This window comes from Falco biarmicus, chromosome 10 (genome assembly GCF_023638135.1).
Source record: "Falco biarmicus isolate bFalBia1 chromosome 10, bFalBia1.pri, whole genome shotgun sequence".
Taxonomy (NCBI): Eukaryota; Metazoa; Chordata; class Aves; order Falconiformes; family Falconidae; genus Falco; species Falco biarmicus.
Window position 1 is genome coordinate 33,951,417 of NC_079297.1, and position 9,860 is coordinate 33,961,276.

The window sequence follows — 9,860 nt, forward strand, 5'->3', positions numbered from 1 at the left end:
AATGTGTGAGCACAAGCTGCCAGAGAATTGTTTTGGAAAAAACCAAGAAAGAATCAGGTACCTCAGAAAGTGCTTTGGGAAAGAGTAAAGGTTTTTTTTGCTTCTTGAGGAAATCTCTTCTTTTTTTTTTTCCTCTCCTTCCCTGGGAAGTTGGTTGGGGTTTTTTGTTGTTGGTTTGTTTGGTTTTTTTTAATCTTTAAAGACTTGGTCAATTATTTGCATCTTGTTTTTTTAAATCTCTACACCAAAAGCGACTTGGCACAGGTGACCAAAATGGAGACTGCTCGTTTTGCAATCATCTGCCGCCAACACATATCAAAATCCTAAAGCCCTCTGGTTTTCAAATCAATCCCCATCCAGAGGGCTAAAACATCTCCTTTCAATTGCCCAAATTTTCTCACCATTTTTCCAACCCACAGCAAGCCAAGACACTCAGTTTCACCATAGGACATCTACCCATTTCTGCAGACACAAGCCCCGCTCGCAGCCTGGAAGCCTTACACGGAAAGGACTGCTATGCCAGCCCTCCACTCGCATCTCTTTTAAGACCGGATCCCTAAAATATTAAAACAGACAAGACAACCTTGCTTGAAATGACAAAAGGAAACAAAACCCCACCTTCTCAGGGTTCGTTGTGACGAGAAAGCATCTCACCCCTCAGAAAAATCAGATTAGCGACACGCCAACAGTTGGGTGCTGTATCTTTTGACACTCATCAGTTACCAAGGGAAGGGAGAACCTGATCTGGTAATCAAAGCACCAGACTAGGACAACAATTTCGGTTCTCAACTCTTTTCCAAGCTTCTCCCATTAACATGGACATCCATTCCTCAGTTCCTCAGCTGTAAAACAAGAGGTGTAATAACACCTCTCCTTTCCCTGCCCGGAGCCTGCCCTGGCAGATATATGGGGCAGGGACACGTTTGTTACCTACAAGCAGTAAAGGTGATAATTTCTACCAGCAAAATGCTGGGAAGGAGCAAGAAGAAAGAGAAACTCATGGATTAACTCACTTGCACAGCAAGAACTTGGCACTGGGAGTGCAGTTTTTCACATTCTGGCTGTTCCTCATATCTGCTAACTGGACATTTCACAGGCTGGAAGAGGGTGGCTGCTTGGGACGTACGCCACGGCAGAAGAGGAACAGCAGAGATGCAGAGTGATGTGGAAGAAGCATTCTCTCTTACCCATACAGGTTCATGTGTTCATCATGGAACGAATGTGGAGCAGAAGACACCTTGTCTGGCTCCTGATAACCAGGTGCAGCCGTCGTGGGGATCAGATGACTAATTATTAAGTGCATGTTACTCGGGGTCTGGAAGTCCTAGCTTTCCTCCTTGCATGACAACTGCCCAAATTCTTACCTGGGATGGCAGATTAGAAACGATCTCAAGAAGAAAGCCACAATGGTAGTTGCTGCAATCAGGCAAGAAAAGCCACTTTCCTATTGTGCCCTCCTTGTGCCTGCTACAGAACAGGGAGAGAACCGCTCTCACCCCACCGAGGCACTGCCTGGTTAGACCTGCACCGAAGGACCACTAGGATGGTCTACAGGAGGACTGTGGTGGGCTTATGATGACCCTCCACCTAGGATCAGCCCTGAGATCCTGCGGTTCACGGGGAGTGGGGGTGGTAGCCAAGCAATTGAGGCCAAAGCTAAGCTGCAGCCATACACCCACAAAAAGCACTTTGCTGCAGCTCTAAACAACCACTGTCAGTGGTTTAAAAAGCTCGTGTGCTCCAAAGCACCCACCACCCTCTGCCACTTATCACAAGTCGGCATGGTCAGCAGGGGAATGGCAGCATCACCAAGGCAGCCAGCTGATGGATCTCCAGCCCAACGTCAACCGATCACCTCCACCACCTACCCCCGTACAGACCATCACCCGCATGCGGGATCCAGCCCGTGCCTGGCACCGCTCACAGTTCTTGCTTTCCCCGAGCCTTAGCCAACATTACCAGAGTTTGTGTAATGACTTTGGTCTCTGAACGACCAACCAAGATACGTAAAGGGACTGGGTTTTCAGAAGACCGTGCTTTTCACACTGTTAGTGTTCTAACATCTAACTGATGTTAGAAAACATCTCTAATCAGGTGCCTGACATCTTTAGCCACTGGTCCTTCCATACTGGGTGTACTGCCGATGGAGCACCGGACAACATGTCTGTGTTGACTCTGCTGGCCACTCTCAGAGACATGTCCTGATGTTGCCTCCACTGGGGCTTTCTGGGATGAACACCATAGCTTTCATCCCTTCTGCACAAGGAACCGTGGTATACCAACCACACTGGATGCAACTTGCACAGGGATCAGGCGAGAGATTTCTACCCTCACCCATCCGCCTCCCTGCTCTGCCACAGACCCAGTGAGACGCTGCTCATGCCCCTGTGACCATGAGCCGCACCAGCACGCAGCCTCCTCATTCTGTGGAAAAGTGGGAGCAGAAGCACTTTTCCAGATGGAAGTCCACCTCTCGTGCCCCTGTTCCCCACCTTCACCGTGATCATGGTGGTTATTTCTTTCCAGCACGTGTGTTTTGAGAACGAATACCTTGACACTTGGAAATTCATGGGGGCCACCAGAATAGCCACAGCGCTGGCAGCTGCAACTGAGCACAGCAGGATGGAGGATGTACATCTGTACCCCTAGGAGCAGAGACAGCAGATCTGACCCTCACAGACTTAAGCAGAAGTCACAGCCACCGCATCCCCCAGCAGAACGATGAGGCAGAAAGCGGAGCCAGGATGTGCATCTACATCCTCATCCATCAGCAGCTACGCCGACTGCCAGACAGGCGGTCACACCACCAGCCAGCACAGCGATGACCTGCCCCTGCCTAGCCCCCCAGCACTTATCCTCCTGCTCCCTCCCACATCAGCGAAGCAAGAAGCCAGCACACGCCTGTCGAAGCAGGTCAAGAAGCAGACCACTTGCCCACAGCTGCCTGCATGGAAAATGGGACAAGCTCCCCAGAAAACGCAGGCTGGCCTCATACGATGGAAAAGGCCAGGGGAAACAAGGTAGGAGAAACCTTGCATGACCAAGGTTATATATTCAGGCGGGGGAACATATATTATATATTCACAAGCGGGGGAGGCGAGGGGCATGCGTGCACACACACTCACACGGGCAGGAGGCACCTCCCGTGCTCACCACCACTTGCTGGGGCTGTGTGCCACCGAGGGGGGAGCCGTGCTGTTCACCAGGAGCCTGACATGGTGGGACCCAAAACGATCCACTGCTTCAACGGACACAGATCCGACGGGAGACAATGGAAAAGTTAGTTACAGGATCGGCACACGTACAAGCCGGGGTCTGTCCCATATCTACCACCAAGGAACACTGACGGGTTATTCATTGATCATAGTCAGCTACTGTTTTATTTACTTATCCTATCAACCAAAGCCTGGTTCCTCAAGCCCAGCTGCCTTCTGGAGGATGAATTCCAGTCCCTCACGTAGCACTCAGCTCCCCAGCATCTTTACTCCAGCAAAGTCAGCTGCAGGGAAGACACACGGATGCTACGGTCGCTACAGAAACCTAAAAATTAGTGCCACACAGCAGAACCACTCTGGCTGCTGCAGCGGCTCACAGGGGTAGGACCAGGGACAAAATGCATCACTTGCAGACTCCAATTTCATACATTCAAGCTTCTTCCATACGCATGGTTTGGAGCGGGCTGAACAGAGCTGGATGCAAGCCACAGAACTGCTGAAGGCAGCGTGGAGCATCAGAGCAGCCTCAACACTGATACTGGAGCAAGCCTACACAACGACAGCCTGTTACCCCAACAAACCGCTGAGGAATGGAGCTCACTTTTCAGCAAGCCTCTCAATGAGATCCCAACTTGTCCGGGGCACAAGCACTTGCTAGCCAGACTCTCCCTTGCAGATTTTTCACCAGTCTGCTTTTCTCAGGGGAGACGATCCTGTGCACGTCCCACTGCCATGCTCTGGTTCAGCCTGGACCGGCAGGACAGCAGACAATCCGCCCACCTTGCACAGCCTCCACAATGCCTTCCTCCACCGCTCTCCTCCTCGCTTCTCTTCTTGCGGAGCCTTCCCCAGCAAGAACAGGGCAGCCTGGAGCAGACCCCACTGTGCACACCTGCATCCCTCATTTCGCTCCTACTCCCTGGCTTCTTAGATCTCACGCCTCTCCTTCTCTCAGTAAGAGGATGACATCCTCTTCACAGGCCACAGCTTCTCCCTCACGTCTGCTGTTCTCTCAAGGATGCTAAACAAGCAGAAGATGTACGGGCATCTTCCCAGAGACACTGCAGCAATGTCTCTTTTTTTGTATTCGTCAAGTTATCGCTCCCACACACTCACATCTAAACTCAGCTCCACCAGCTCATGAATTTAACTTACATATGAGCAGCCTCATCTGTAACGGGTTTAGCTATGCAAAAGGAAAAATCCCGTTATAGTTTTGGCCCACAGCACTGTATTATATAAGTACCTGGGCTGCTGCTGCCTCTACGTTATCAGCATGCTCCTCACCCAGGACATCCTACCCTTCCAGCAGACAGGCTGGTATCTGCTGGGTCAGCATCACTCCTAAAGAAGAAGAGAGCCCGGTGAGGTAAGGCAACCAGCTGAGCCAACACCAGAGAGGGGATCAGGACTCCCAGGTTCACGGTCCTGCACTTTAACGACCATTTAATCACCTTTCAGCACAGGGATGAGCTGTTCCAAGAGCCCATGTCGCCAAGATGGGCACCAGGTCGTGCATTAAGGCAGCAGCACAGAAAGACTATTTCCCCTGTAGGCATTCAGGCCATTTTGCATCACACAGAGCAAGCTGTAAAACCATACTCCAGCACTGAGAAGTTGATAATGAAGTTTTGCTTTTACTGAACCAGTCCTTAAACAGCGCTGGTCACACATTATAGAGAAACCAAGAAATAGGTGGCAACACACAGAATAAAACGTTATCACCTCAAAGCATTTTCCTCTGGATAGCTGTAATAATACAGCAAACATCAGCAGCTTCCCTCTCTCCCTGCGGTAAATAATTAACTGCAAAATAATATTCCTCTTGGCTCCATCCTCCCCAATCAATTTTGCTTCGCAACAACATGCCGCCTGGATCGCTCGCTGTGCCAGTGCACCCGAGTGCTACCCAAAACATTTCACAAGACACGGAGAAGCGGTGTAACTGTTAACTCGGGCACAGCGCAGACCTTTCCTTATGGGTACAAGAGGGTATCATCACGTAACTCCCAGTACTTACAGCAGACAGCTATGACATACACAGCTTAGCTCATTCACTGCAGCAACATCACTGCAACCATCAGCGGAGGCGAATCACGCACTCTGAGCATTCCCATCACACTCCTCCGGACTGCCTGAGCTGTACTGCCAAGGCATAGCAAATTTCCTCCCCTAAAATACAAAGTTTTCTGTTACCTTCATTGTTTTGGAGAATATTCTGCACCCCACACCCCCTTAGATTTCATCCAGGGAAAAAAAAAACTCCAGTCTTCTCCATAACAGCACTTTTTAAAGAGACTTTAAGCTCTGAATACTAGATTTAAGTTGAATATTGTGACTGCTCGGTCATGCATGGTAACTTGTTTGCCTCTTGCTACTTAGCCTCATCAACCTGACACTCGAGAGACTCTGAAAGCCACAGGTAAACCAGGAAACCTTCAGAGCACTCATTCCTTTTGCCCTATGGGAATATACCTCCTGGACATCACTCCAGAGGGGAAGGATGATGCCAGGAGGAAAGCAGGGCTGCCCAGCAGGGAGGATGGCCTTGGTCTGGCAGCAGATGGAAGCAGGTTGCATACAGATAACTAGTAACACAAGGTCTGCCATTTGATCCTAGTTCTTTTCTTAGGATAGAAAGTCATTCACATTTAAAAAAAAAAAAAAAAAAAAAAAAGGCATAAAGAGAGCACAGGCTAAAATGAAAGCTGGGAAAAACCTCCAGAATTACAGTAACACCCTTCCTGCAACAGCCAGAACACCCAGGAAGAGGCAGAGAAGCATTACTACCAAGAGCATTACCACCAAGCAAACATCTTCATGCTCACAAGCAGTTTGGCTTTATGTTTTTCTGGGTTTAAACGCATACCACCAGGTTTAGTTGAGCCGACTGTGAAGTGTTCAATAAATAAAAAAAAAAAAAAAAAAAAGGAAAATGGCTTACTTAGACTCAAAAAGCATGGAAAGTTGAAGAAACAGGCAGAAGAAAGAATGAAAGGAAAACCATGACACCAAAGAGATGAAGAACAATAAAGGGAAAGGAAAAAATAAGTTAAACAGATACTGAGTACAGTTCAGGAAAAGATAAACCGTGAAGAAGTAGAATGGAAACTGGAAGGGAAAGATAAGAGAAAGAGGAACGTGCCACGGCAGAGCAGTTGAAGGGAGTTGGCAAACAGATCATTTGTTTAATCTCATCCATATTTGTCAAATAATTTATTTGATTAATACTTTTTTGTGGTCTTCAACCAGCTATAGAGCTGATCAAATATAATTTCATAAATATATTATTAGATTAATTCAGGTAAAATTCAAACACGTTCAACATTTTTATCTGCTGCTTAATAAGCTCTGGGTTTTAAGTTTACACTTCAAAAATGTTAAAATAGAAAGCTGATAATAAATTACAATTAGATAAAAGAGTGCTCAGAGCACAATCATTTTGCTTTTCCTAGACCAACAAGAAGTCCAGTGGCATAACACATGTTGAAAGACAGATGAGACATTTCTACCTCTTCCTTCCTCACCCTGCCGCAAGGAACCCCTCTCCACCAGCAGTACTGTCCGTCTTGGGTTTCCTTTTGGTGACTGTTTCCCCCATGTTGAACTTCTTTACTCCATCAAGCTCTTTTACCCCAATGAAACCTGGGGAGCTCCAAGGGCAGCCTAGCAGGAAGGGAAAGTCGGGGTTCACCAGCCACAGGAGGGGTAGCGGTGGTCGCCGTCCCCAGCAAACGTTTACATTTGTGAGCCGAGCTCCGCTCCACTAAAGGGAAGGGACATTAGGGGAAGGATGGCCACCTGGGCAAGGATGCCTCAGGACCTCTGCTGTCCCATGGAAAAGCTTCTCAAGTACCAGCAGCCTTTTCCAAACCTCCCTAGGACAACTAGGGGGAAAAAATAAGGTCAGTTGGCAATATTTCAGCCTGAGTTGGTTTTTTTCCCTCTTCCCTCTCTGGCCCGACACAATAGCAAGGAAAGCCCCGTGAGAGCCCACAGGGTGGAAGCCACCAAGGCAGACCACCTCCACACACGTGGCAGCAGGTCTGCCAGGGACCCCCAGGGGCAGCACCAGACCTGACAGGGAAACTGCGGCCACCACTTTCCAGGGCGACTCGGAGAAGCCCCAGGTTCCCCCCACCACTGCCCTACCTTCACCACTGACAACAGCCAGGAGCCAAACTCACCACAGGAGAGAACCACACCAAGAGTAACTCCTCCGGGCCAGAAAAGTGTCCCTCAGGTCATAAGTCCTGTCTAAATATTACAGTGATATCCCAAACTGAGATAATTATTACTAATTACAACATCATTTTTATGGAAACGTGAAGGGTATTACCATGCATAATTCATCTCTTTTTAATTAAAAGACATAAGAGGTTCACTAAGATACAAAAAAAAAAAAAAAATAAAGATATGTTGACAGCTCCAACCCCAAAGCAGACTTTTCTGCAGCGATAACACCCATCAGCCTGCAGACCCACCAAGGAGAGCAAACAGGGAAATCCATCAGCATCGGCCTCCCCGGTGCTGAAATGAAGCAGTTGGCACGTTATTAATCACACAGGGAAAATGTTTGATGAGGAGGAGAGGACCAGACACACGGGGGGGGGACACACACATGGATTCAAAGTCACAGCTGTATTACAAACACTTGGGGGTGGGGAAATCACACAAATCACCAGCTGCAAAATCAAAATACTCTGGAGCTCTGCAACGATAAACACATGAGCAATTCCGACCAGGAGAACCCAACATTCACCAGCATCCACCTGGCAACAACCTCCAGCAACTCTTCAGCTGAGCCCGCACAAAGCCTCACATGCTTTGCTCCATTCAATCCCAGGTCCTGCCCCAACCCACGCCAACCAGAGCGGGGTACGCCGCGACAAAGCCTCCCCAGGAGCGGGGACCCCTTCTGCACCTCAGAGACCTACCCAGGAGCAACTGTGCAGGGCGCGGGCTATAAAGAGCCTTGACTTAGGTCATTGAAAAAGTCAATGGCTTGACTTGGGTCATGGCTTGAGGTGGGTCAGGCCATTCCTGGCTGCACCATCCTCCTGCTTCCAGCTGTTCTAAGCATTTCTCCAGCCGCTCCACAGTTTGCCAGTCCTCTCCCAATTTCTCATCTGCTCTTTTGTCTCCAGGCATGCTCTGCTCCTCGAGGCGACTGAAAGGCATCCCCAGGCGGGACCCCCAGGCGGGCTGAGCGAGCCACCCAAGGGCGCCTGCTGCCACTGGGGCCAAGGGGTCCCCGCGACGCCCCGGCACGGTGGGCAGGGTGCGAGCAGCCTCCGCACACCGCAGAGCCCCGCGGCCTTGGGAGGAAGGGAGGTGCCGCCAGCTCCGCAGAGCCACACACACGCAGGGACAGGGGGGACCCCGCTGCGACGTACCTGCGCCCCCACCACCTGCACGCCCGTGGGCCGGGCTCTCCCTGGGTGCTGCACCCACGGCGGGTGGGCGGCCAGAGCATGGCAGGCACCTGCTTTGGCCAAGGGTGAGGGTCCGGTGTTCCCCCCCAGAGCATCACGGGGGCAGCGTGGGGATGCCAGGGGATGAGGGAGGGCGGGTGCAAGCTGCTGCAAACTGGGGGTGCGAGGAAGAGAAGGGAGAGGGCTGCAGTTTGGGGATGTGGGGGGGAATGGGGGGGGGAAGGGGGCTGGGGGGGGGAATGCGGGGGGAATGGGAGGGCAAGGGGGGAAGGGGGCTGGGGGGGAATGCGGGGGGAATGGGGAGGGCAAGGGGGAAAGGGGGCTGGAGGGGGATGTGGGGTGAACGGGAGAGCAAGGGGGGAATAAAGGGGGTGTAAGGTGGTGGAGAAGGGGAGGATGCAAAGGGGGGTGCGGGCGGAGGGCAGGGGATGGAGGCAAGGGGGTGCAGCAGCTGCGGCTGGGCGGCCCCCGCCCCCCCCCGGCGGCCAGCCCGGGCTGGGGTCGGCAGGCAGCGCCCAGGCAGCGGGGCCGGGCCGCCGCCCCCAACCCCCCCCCCGCCGGGGGGCCCCTCCGTCCCCCCGCCCCCCCCTCCCCGGGGCACGGCGGGGCCACAAACTTCCCGAGGGGGGGGGGGGAGCTGCCGCCCCTCTAACAGGTGGCGGCCCATCGCCGCAAAACCGGCGGGTCCTGCCGCCCCCCCGGCGCCTCCCACCCCCCGGCCCCGGCGGTCACTCACCGGCTCGTCCACCCCGCCAAGGCGGGATGCGCGTCCTGGAGAAGGGAGTAAGTTTAAAGCAGGATAATAATATTATTGGAGGAGGGGTGTGGGTGTTTGTTTGGGTTTTTTTTTCTTCCAACAGACGAAAATCAAACAAGACGAGGCGCCCCCCAGGCGGGCGAACCCGCCCCGCCGCTCCGCTCCTCCCCACCCGGCCCGGCCCCGCCGGGGGCTTCGCTTCAGCCGCGCGTGGGCCCGGCGGCGAGGTGAAGTTTCCACCGCGGTGGTGGAGGCGCCCCCGGCGTGCCGCGCCCGCCCCGCATTGGCACCGGGCACCGGGGCGCTGCGCCGCCGCCGCCCGGACAATGTGCGTGCGGGGGGAGCGGCGCGGAGCGGGAGCGCGCCCCGCCGGCGGCCGCCGCACACGCCCAGGCCCCGCCCACCCGCCGCGCAACGGCCGCCCGCCGCCCCTGATAGGCGGCCCCCACCGCT

At 52.7% G+C, this 9,860-nt stretch overlaps 1 protein-coding gene across 1 annotated transcript in view; it reads right to left on the bottom strand.

Moving 5' to 3' along the window:
• Window positions 1-9,792, bottom strand: part of HRAS (HRas proto-oncogene, GTPase) — a 43,693-nt gene extending 33,901 nt beyond the window's left edge. Inside the window, exon 1 of the mRNA XM_056355060.1 lies at window positions 9,387-9,792. The gene's annotated coding sequence lies outside the window, so the exon portion shown is untranslated. The remainder of the gene's footprint in view (window positions 1-9,386) is intronic.
• Window positions 9,793-9,860: the final 68 nt, after the last annotated feature.